Raw genomic sequence first — 8863 nt, forward strand, 5'->3', positions numbered from 1 at the left:
TCATCTGCACAGCAACTAACTATTATATCACAAAGGATGGTGCCAGTGAGTGAGAACTGATCAGCAGGAGCTGAGCAACACTTAAGCAACAGTAATTCTATTTTAATACAAATATCTCTAATTATAATAAGCCAAGGAAGAAATAGAGCATTCCCCTCTTACCCTCACCTCTCAAGTACAAGCAGCGGTCTCACTCCAATAGTTTCTCACAAAAATATTGTACTTTCACCCAGAGTTGGCTTTAAGAGCATATTCCTGTGTAGAGATGATATCACCTGTTATTGCAAGGCAAACATGTGTCTAGACTGAAAAGTAGGTACAAATTAAATTAAAATCACACAGATTACTGTTGTGATTTGAGTAGAAATCAAAGCAGGAACTGCATTTTACAGATTGCTAAGAACATTCAAACAAACAACAAATCAAAACCTCTTGAAAAGTGAAAGGAAAGATGCAGAAATAGTTACTTGGCAAGAGGACAAGTATTATTAGAGCTTCTCTTTCTAAAGAGGAAATTTGGGGGGTGCCTAGGTGGCTCAGTTGGTTAAACGTCGGACTCTTGATTTTGGCTTGGGTCATGATCCCACGGTTGTGGGATTGAGCCCCGCGGTGGGCTGCATGCTGAGCATGAAGCCTGCGTGGGATTCTCTCTTTCTCCTTCTGCCCTTCTCCCCTGCTCGTGCTGTCTCTCTCTAAAATAAAAATATAAATAAAAATTAAAAAATAAAGAGGAAATTTGGAATGGGAGTGGTGGTCAGGAGCTTTTATAGGTGCTAATCACAGCAATGATAACGTGCATTAAATTTGAAAGGGATTTGCATACTTTACAACACAATCTTAAGGTAACACTTTGACTGGCATGCAGAATTCTCCAGGGAAGCTAAAAACCATAGTACATCCTGATGATGGAGTCTAAGAGAACAGTGGATGATTACTGGATGCTGCCCAATACCCACTGTTTTTATATTGGTTTTACAGAATTTGAAGTCAAATTATATTTATAATCTATAATATACAATCTTATAAGTGGAATGTGTTGTTTGAAGAATATCAGTCTTGCCTCTCCCATTAGATGACAAGCATCTTGAGGGCAAGTTCCATGTCATATATGACTATCCTATGTCATATAATGGTCAAGACAATCCATGATAAAGAGGTACTGTCTCAATTTAATATTAAAATAACAAGGTCCTCATTCTATATTACAGTAGAAAACATACTATTGAAGTTGACCCTGTATCTGCTCTTTTAGCCCCAAAGTTCAAATGAGTTGGGTAGTAGGGTGACCCACCATTCTGGGTTCTGTCATCACTGGAGCCCTCCCACATCCTCAAGCCCATTAGTCTCCTAATGCCATTTTACCCTTAACTTGGATTCCACTGTCAACCATCCCAAAGAAACACCCTCCCAGTACCTTAAATCTCTAGCCTGTGCTCTTTCATTATCACATCTGACCTTTCTGGATCATCTCCATTGTCACTTTCTGTGTGTTTGAGAATTATTGCTGGAGACTTGTTGCTGGAGGAAGTCATGGAATTTTGTTTGACGTGGCTTTCTTTAAATTTCCACTTTTCACCTCAGTAGGCCTTCCCAGGAATCCTGTAGGTCATCTCTTCACTGATTCCTTAACACTGTCTACATATTCAAAAATTTTAACTAGTATAGCAGAGGCACTGACCTTGAACTGATACAACAGGGTCTGAGAGAGGCTCTTAGCTGCACCTTGGATTTACCCTTTAATTGCTGACTGAGGGTCCTGGGAAAGAAGCCAGGTTGCCTGGGCAGATGTTTACCACCTGATACAAAATGATGACAATATTTTGAAAAAGTAGTACAATAATGTGGCTTAAGCCAACTGAATACCAGTTCTATTTTCAACTATAACTCTTCTGAAAACTGTCTCTTCCTTTTTCTTTCCCTCAATTCAACATTAACTTTGCTATGTATTCATTCAACAAATAGTCATTAAACACCAGACATCATTCTAAATAAACAAGAGACAAAAATCTCTTGTTCTGTGGCCTTACATTCTAGTGGGAAGTGACAGATAACAGAAAACTAATACACCAAGTACATCACATAGTGTATTTAAAGTGATCAGAGCTATGGAAAAAAAAGAAAAAGGAGAGGGGAGGGGAGTTCAGTACTCAGGGAGCAGGTGAAGATTTTAAATATGGTGTGAGGGTTGGGCTCATTGAGAAGGTGACTTGAAGAGGATGAGAGATAAACCATGTGATGAGGAAAAAAGTATTCAGGACAGAGTGAACAGGCCATACAAAAGATTACTTTCTACAAACTCCACATTATCCAAAGATGATTTAACCTTCAACCTCTTGCCTTCAATAACTCAAAGTTATTGATTGGTAAATGATCTCTGTGGCCTTTCTTCTTTTCCATTTCTAAAACATCTTTATATTTTCTTTTTTCCTTCACATTTTAGATAAATAAGTGTTCCTCTTTCCAAAGTCTTCTGCTTTCCTATATCCTCCCCCAGGAGGATCTTCCCCTACCCTCCTCACCTCATTTACCCTTCTTTCCATCATCTACAATCTCTTTTCATTCTGTCTCTTCAGATATGCAGAAGTATTTTCTGAATTAAAAACACCATTATCACGGAAATGCTTCTTCTAATTATAGGCTATTTCTTTCATTTAAAGTACCTTCAATTTCCTCACCACATATATTCTCTTTAGCCTTGATTTCTGCCTTCTGCCCCCTTCAAACAACTGAAACTCATCTCTTTTCCTAAAATCCAACTGTACCTTTACTTTTACCCTGTTCACAGCACTGTCAGTTGATAACTGTCATTGTTCAGAGAAGACTGGTTTGTAAAGAAATACAACTACTTGTACTAAAATCAGTATTCAATTTGTAAAGTTTTAAAATTTTTAACTTCAAATACGCCCTGCAATTTAGCTCTGCTTATCTGCCCATTTAGTTCCCTCTATCATAGAATGTTTCATTCCCTGCCTGCCCAAATCCTGCTTATTCTCCAAGATCTAAGGTTCAAATGCTCCTTATTTGAAATGGTCTTCTTTCTGCTCTCCTATCATTTCACTTGTATTACCCAGGAAAATGCCTTTACTAATAGCTGTGCATATGTTTATCCCCTTCAGAAAACTATGAGCTCATTTGAGGACATATACTATGTGGTATTTTTGTTTCTGTGAGACAGTCTTGAGAAACCGAGAATTCTTATTTTCTTGACTTTCTGTTTTTCAGATATTTTGGGTGGTCTTTTGTGTGGCAAAGTGTTTTTATACAAGTATTAATGAAACATTCAGTCTCTCACTCTGCACTAGCAGTGCTAAGGGGCTTCAAGATTGAATTCGTGGCAAAAATACTACATTGATGCTAATAATTGTATTGATAACACTGCAAGTGCTTTCCTAGCACAGAACTGCTGTGGGGCAAACTGTAACTTCTAGTGTCTGGTGGTGGCAACATTTTCCTCACTACACCTGTTCATGGGACATGGTTTTGGGCATTCTTCCTAACGCTTAGCCTTGGGCTTACTGTTCCAAATATCCCAACCATTTTGTGAACTACCTCATACTCTTTAATAAAACTCCTTTTCTACTCAACCAAAGGTAGCTTTTGTTGCTTATAACTAAGAACTCTGACTGAAAGATATTTTCCTCAACTCCCCATAAACCAACTAAGTCAGTATCATAATATTTAAAAGACTTTAGTCATAGGGATAATATAATGAGAACACAACATTGAAAGTAAACTACCACAGGCTCCCAGATATTTGCTACTCTCAGGGTCTACAAGTCTTGTCTATCCTCCTGAGGAGAGTTTCATTGGTCTCTGCACCTAGTTTCTGACAGGGCTACATGTGCAGAACCTAGCTTTACTCATACAAGGTCCAATTATCCTTAGGCATAGTGCCTAGGGCCCACAATATTTTGTGAAAATGGTTTAATTTTAATTGCTTAAAGTGGAATTTTTTAAATGGATATAATAAATATAATGTATATAAATTATAATAAAAATATAAGAATGAATCCAGCCTGGATTATACAACATAGTAATAAGTGTGTGTGTGTGTGTGTGTGTGTGTGTGTGTGTGTGTAGAGAGAAAGAATAGTAAAATAAAAAATAGATCCATATACATACAGTCAACTGAATATTACCAAGATGCCAAGTCAATTCAATGAGATAGGGAATTTTTTTTAAGTTTATTTGTATTTATTTTGAGAGAGACATAGTAAGCAAGGGAGGGGCAGAGTCAGAGGGAGACAGAATACCAAGCAGGCTCTACGCCATTGGCGCCCTATGCGGCCGTGAACTTACCAACCGTGAGGTCATGACCTGCACCGAGATCAAGAGTTGGACACTTAACCAACTGAGCCACCCAGGTACCCCAAGATAGAGAATATTTTTCGGCAAAGGGCATTGGAACAACTGTAAAAATGTACGGAGAAAATAAACTTTAAGTACTAACTTTGACAGCACACACATATAAAAAAATTGAATGATATAGAGAATATTAGCATGGCCTTTGTGCCAGGATGACATACAAATTTGTGAAACAGCCCATATCTAAGAGTTGACCTTAAGTATTTTCACCACACACAAAAACCTTATTGTATTTGTGGGGTACCAGATATGTTAACTAGCTTGCTTGTGTTAATCTATTTACAATATGTATCAAATTCTTACATTAGAGCAATCTAATTAAATAATGATCAACAACATGAGTAGAAATTTCACCCCAGAAGATATACAGATGGCAAATAAGCGTATGAAAAGTAGATCAATATCATGTCATTATACAATTGCAAATTAAAATAACAATGAGATACTACTACATATCTATTAGAATGGCCAAAATCCAAAATACTAACAATATCAAATATTGGCAAGGGTATAAAACAACAGGAACTCTCATTCATTGCTAATGGGTATGCAAAATGGTACAGCCACTTTGGAAGACAGTTTGGCAGTTTCTTACAAAACTTAACATTCTCTGACCACGTGGTCTGGGAATTGCACTTTTTGGTATTTACTCAAATGAGTTGAAAAGTTATGTCCACACAAAAACCTGCACACAGTTTTTTATAGCTGTTTTATTCACAATTGCCAAAACTTGGAAACAACTAAGATGTCCTTCAGTAGGTTAATGGATAACTAACCACAGTATATCCAGACAATGGAATATTATTAAACACTAAAAAGAAATGAACTATCAAGCCATGAAAAGACATGGAGGAACATTAAGTGCATATTACTAAAGAAAGAAGCTAATCTGAAAAGGCTACATATGATTCCAGCTATATGACATTCTAGAAAAAGCAAAATTACAGAGACAGTAGAAAGATCAGTGGTTGGAGTGCCTGGGTGGCTCAGTCAGTTGAGTGTATGACTCTTGACTTTGGCTCGGGTCCTGATCTTATGGTTCATGGGTTTGAGCCCCACATTGGTCTCCATGCTGATTGATGGTATGGAGCCTTCTTGGGATTCTCTTTCTCTCTCTCTCTCTCTCTCTCTAAATAAATAAATAAATAAATAAATAAATAAATAAATAAGCTTAAAAAAAAGATCAGGGGTTGTCAGAAGATGAGGGAGAAAGCGATGAATAGGCAAAACATAGAGGAATTTAGGGTATTGAAAGTACTCTGTATGATACTACAATGGTGGACACATATCACTATACATTTGTCCAAACCCATTGCATAACACCAAGCATGAACCCTAATGTAAACTATGGACTTTGGATGATAATGACATTTCAGGGGATAATGATGTGTTTGTTGATTGTAGCAAATGTACCACTCTGGTGCAGGGTGTTGACAGTGGGGGACGGTATGCATATGTAGGGGCAAGAGGTAGATGGGAATTCTCTATACCATCTACTCAATTTTGCTGTTAACCTAAAACATATCTAAAAAGATAAAATCTATTAAAAGATGTGAGCCATAAACTGAGAGAAAATATTCTTAATACATAAAGAACTTATACAGTAATATATAAAGGACTCTACAAATCAAAAATAAAAGGGTAAAAAAATTTTAAATAGGCAAAAAACATACATTTCACAAAAGTAGCTTTGTAAGTGGCCAAAAAAGCACATGAAAAGATATTCAACATCTTTAGTCATCAGGGAAATATGAATCAAAACCACATTGAAATTCCACTTCACACACACTAAAATGGCTAAAACTAAAAGACAACATCAATTGTTGGTGAGCTTGTTGTACAAGTGCAACGCTCACACTGCTGATAGAGTATAAAATGATACAGTCTCTTTGGACAACTGTTTGGGAGCTTCTTTTAAAATTATATACCCACCTAATGACCCAGCAGTTCTACTCCTAGGTATTTATCGGAGAGAATGAAAATTGACATTCACAAAAACTTGACCAGGAATCTTAATAGCAGCTTTATTTTTAGTAGCCAAAAACTGGAAGCAAATACAAATATCCATCAACAGGATTATGGATTTTTTTAAATGGTCTGTATGTATACAAAGGAATATTTGTAATAAAATGGATTAAAGTACTAGTACAACAATATGGGTGAATCTCTAAGACATTGCACAGAGTAAGAGAATCAGACACAAAAGAATACACATCATATAATTCCATTTATGTGACTTTAAGAGCATAATAATCCATGATGATAGAAATCAGAACACAACTGCCTATCTGGGAAGGGAGACTGACTGAAAGAGAACATGAAGGAATTTTCTAGAGGTGATGGAAGTGACTTATGTCTTGATTGGGGTGGTAGTTATCTGAATACATACATTTGTTAAAACATATCCAGGAGCCCCTGGGTGGCTCAGTCGGTTGAGTGTCTGACTTCAGCTCAGGTCATGATCTCATAGCTCGTTGAGTTGGAGCCCCGTGTCGGGCTCTGTGCTGACAGCTCAGAGCCTGGAGCCTGCTTCAGATTCTGTGTCTCCCCCTCTCTCTGCCTCTCCCCTGCTCGCGTGCGCTCTCTCTCTCCCTCTCTCTCAAAATAAATAAACACTTAAAAAATTTTTAAAAACTTCGTATCCGATTGTACACTTATGGATTACATCTTACATCAGTGCATTTCATTGCATGTAAATTTTACCTCCATAAGAAAGGAATGTTATCATATAATTACCTTAAGCTGGGTAAGCAAAACATACCATTTACATGTTTTTAGTTTTTCTCCCCCTGATGCCTAGAAGTATCCAGAACACAATGACTGCTCAATACTTGTTTGAGGAAAGTTAAATAAAACAACCGATTGTTTTGGCAGTTTATAGACCTACAATGAGACATTCAGGTAGTTTCTTTTAAACACGTGTTTAGTTTCCTACTGATAACTCCTTATAGAAAAAGGGACCTTTTTTGTATGTTTTTCTTAGGCTGGCAATGATCGCTCTAGCTTTGAGCAAATTAGGTCTTTGGCAGACAGTATACATGCATGCGTGCTCACGTGCATGTCTCCATAGTATAATCAGTTGTCTTGAGTTGTTCTCCTGTGATAGAAACTGTCTAAATTGGCTACTTGTTTTTTTTTAAGTATCTGATCACATAAGTGTATTGTGAAAATAAACTGAAAACTATATCACAAGTACTGGTGAGAAATACATCATTGCTCAACTAACAATTTTCAAGGTAATTTCCCTTCAAAAATAGAGGAACAACTGCAAAGTTGTTCCATTTTGTGTGTTCTTTTGTTCCAAGACTGTTCCCAAACTAAAGCATTTATTAGGAGAAATGTTTTCTCCAATAATTTTAAAGTTTAAAAAAATAAAAAGATTACATAACTATAGGTAGGTTACTCATGTTAGGCTAAGTCTTTTTTTTTCCCCTTAGATGTACATCATTAAAATGCAATTACTTTCAATACTTAAATGTGACTTGAAAGGATAGATTTTTTTAAACTTCAGTTAAAAAAAAGCAGATGGCAGACAAAGATGTACTACTGAATTCTAGCTATTAAAGTTTGAGATTTAAATTCCAGATGAGAATGAAGCAAATAAGAATGTGTAAATTTTAATATTTACCTATCAGAACTATATTTTCCAAAAATGTTTTGCTTTAGATTAAGCAAAAGTTACTCAGAAAATCTTAGGTCTTTCTCAAATAAAAATAATTTTATTTCAAAAGCCAGGAGTTTCAATAACTTCCAGATTAAGAAATGAAGTCCCAGTTAATTTGAAAAGATGGTTGGAGAACTTTTATTTTATTACATAACTAGCATAAAAGGAAACTTCTGAACCGCCACCAAGTTCTGATTCTCTACTTTCAAATTGAGGTCACATTCCTCTCCCTTGTCTGTCTTGGTCTAGCCTCTTCCAGTAAGCATACATCTGGTTTAAATTCCCACCATATGTGATAACTCAATGCATAACAGATAATAAATTTAGAAGACTATATTCCTATCGGCTTTGGCTTCTATTCTCTTAGCTTTTGCAAGTCTGATGATTTTTCCATCTTAGCTTATCTATGTTACAGTAATAAGAGAGGCCCAAAACACAGAATGTACTTTAGGACTAAAAACTTGTCTCCAAAGGCAATCAGCAGGAAACTTGAAATGATCAATCCTGTATCTTTATGAGCTTTGAAAAACTGAACCCAACATTTCATGACTTCTCATACTATATAGTCCTTTTTATCCAATTATGTTTAGTAAACGGGGATTATTACTAAAGCATAATGGATATTCGCTATTTGGATTATTCGTATATTTATTCTTTTATTTCAGTACAAATATTTAAAAAACCTAGTACCATTATTATTAGTTAAAGCAGGGTCACCAATTATGAGAAGGCAGTTTAGAACAGTGGTTAAGGATATGGATTTGCCCACCCTATTCACCACTTGAGGTGACTTAGGCAAGCACTAAAATCCTTTAAACCTATATTTTCTAATCC

General features: G+C 36.1%; 1 non-coding gene across 1 annotated transcript; it reads left to right on the forward strand.

The window, feature by feature from the left end:
- The first annotated feature begins 4442 nt into the window (after positions 1–4442).
- Positions 4443–4552, forward strand: LOC128778915 (U6 spliceosomal RNA). The gene has a single exon (XR_008424777.1). It is a non-coding gene; the product is annotated as a U6 spliceosomal RNA (small nuclear RNA).
- Positions 4553–8863: the final 4311 nt, after the last annotated feature.

Source organism: Panthera pardus, unplaced genomic scaffold, assembly GCF_024362965.1.
Source record: "Panthera pardus isolate Hobbes unplaced genomic scaffold, ASM2436296v1 HiC_scaffold_21, whole genome shotgun sequence".
NCBI classification, from domain to species: domain Eukaryota; kingdom Metazoa; phylum Chordata; class Mammalia; order Carnivora; family Felidae; genus Panthera; species Panthera pardus.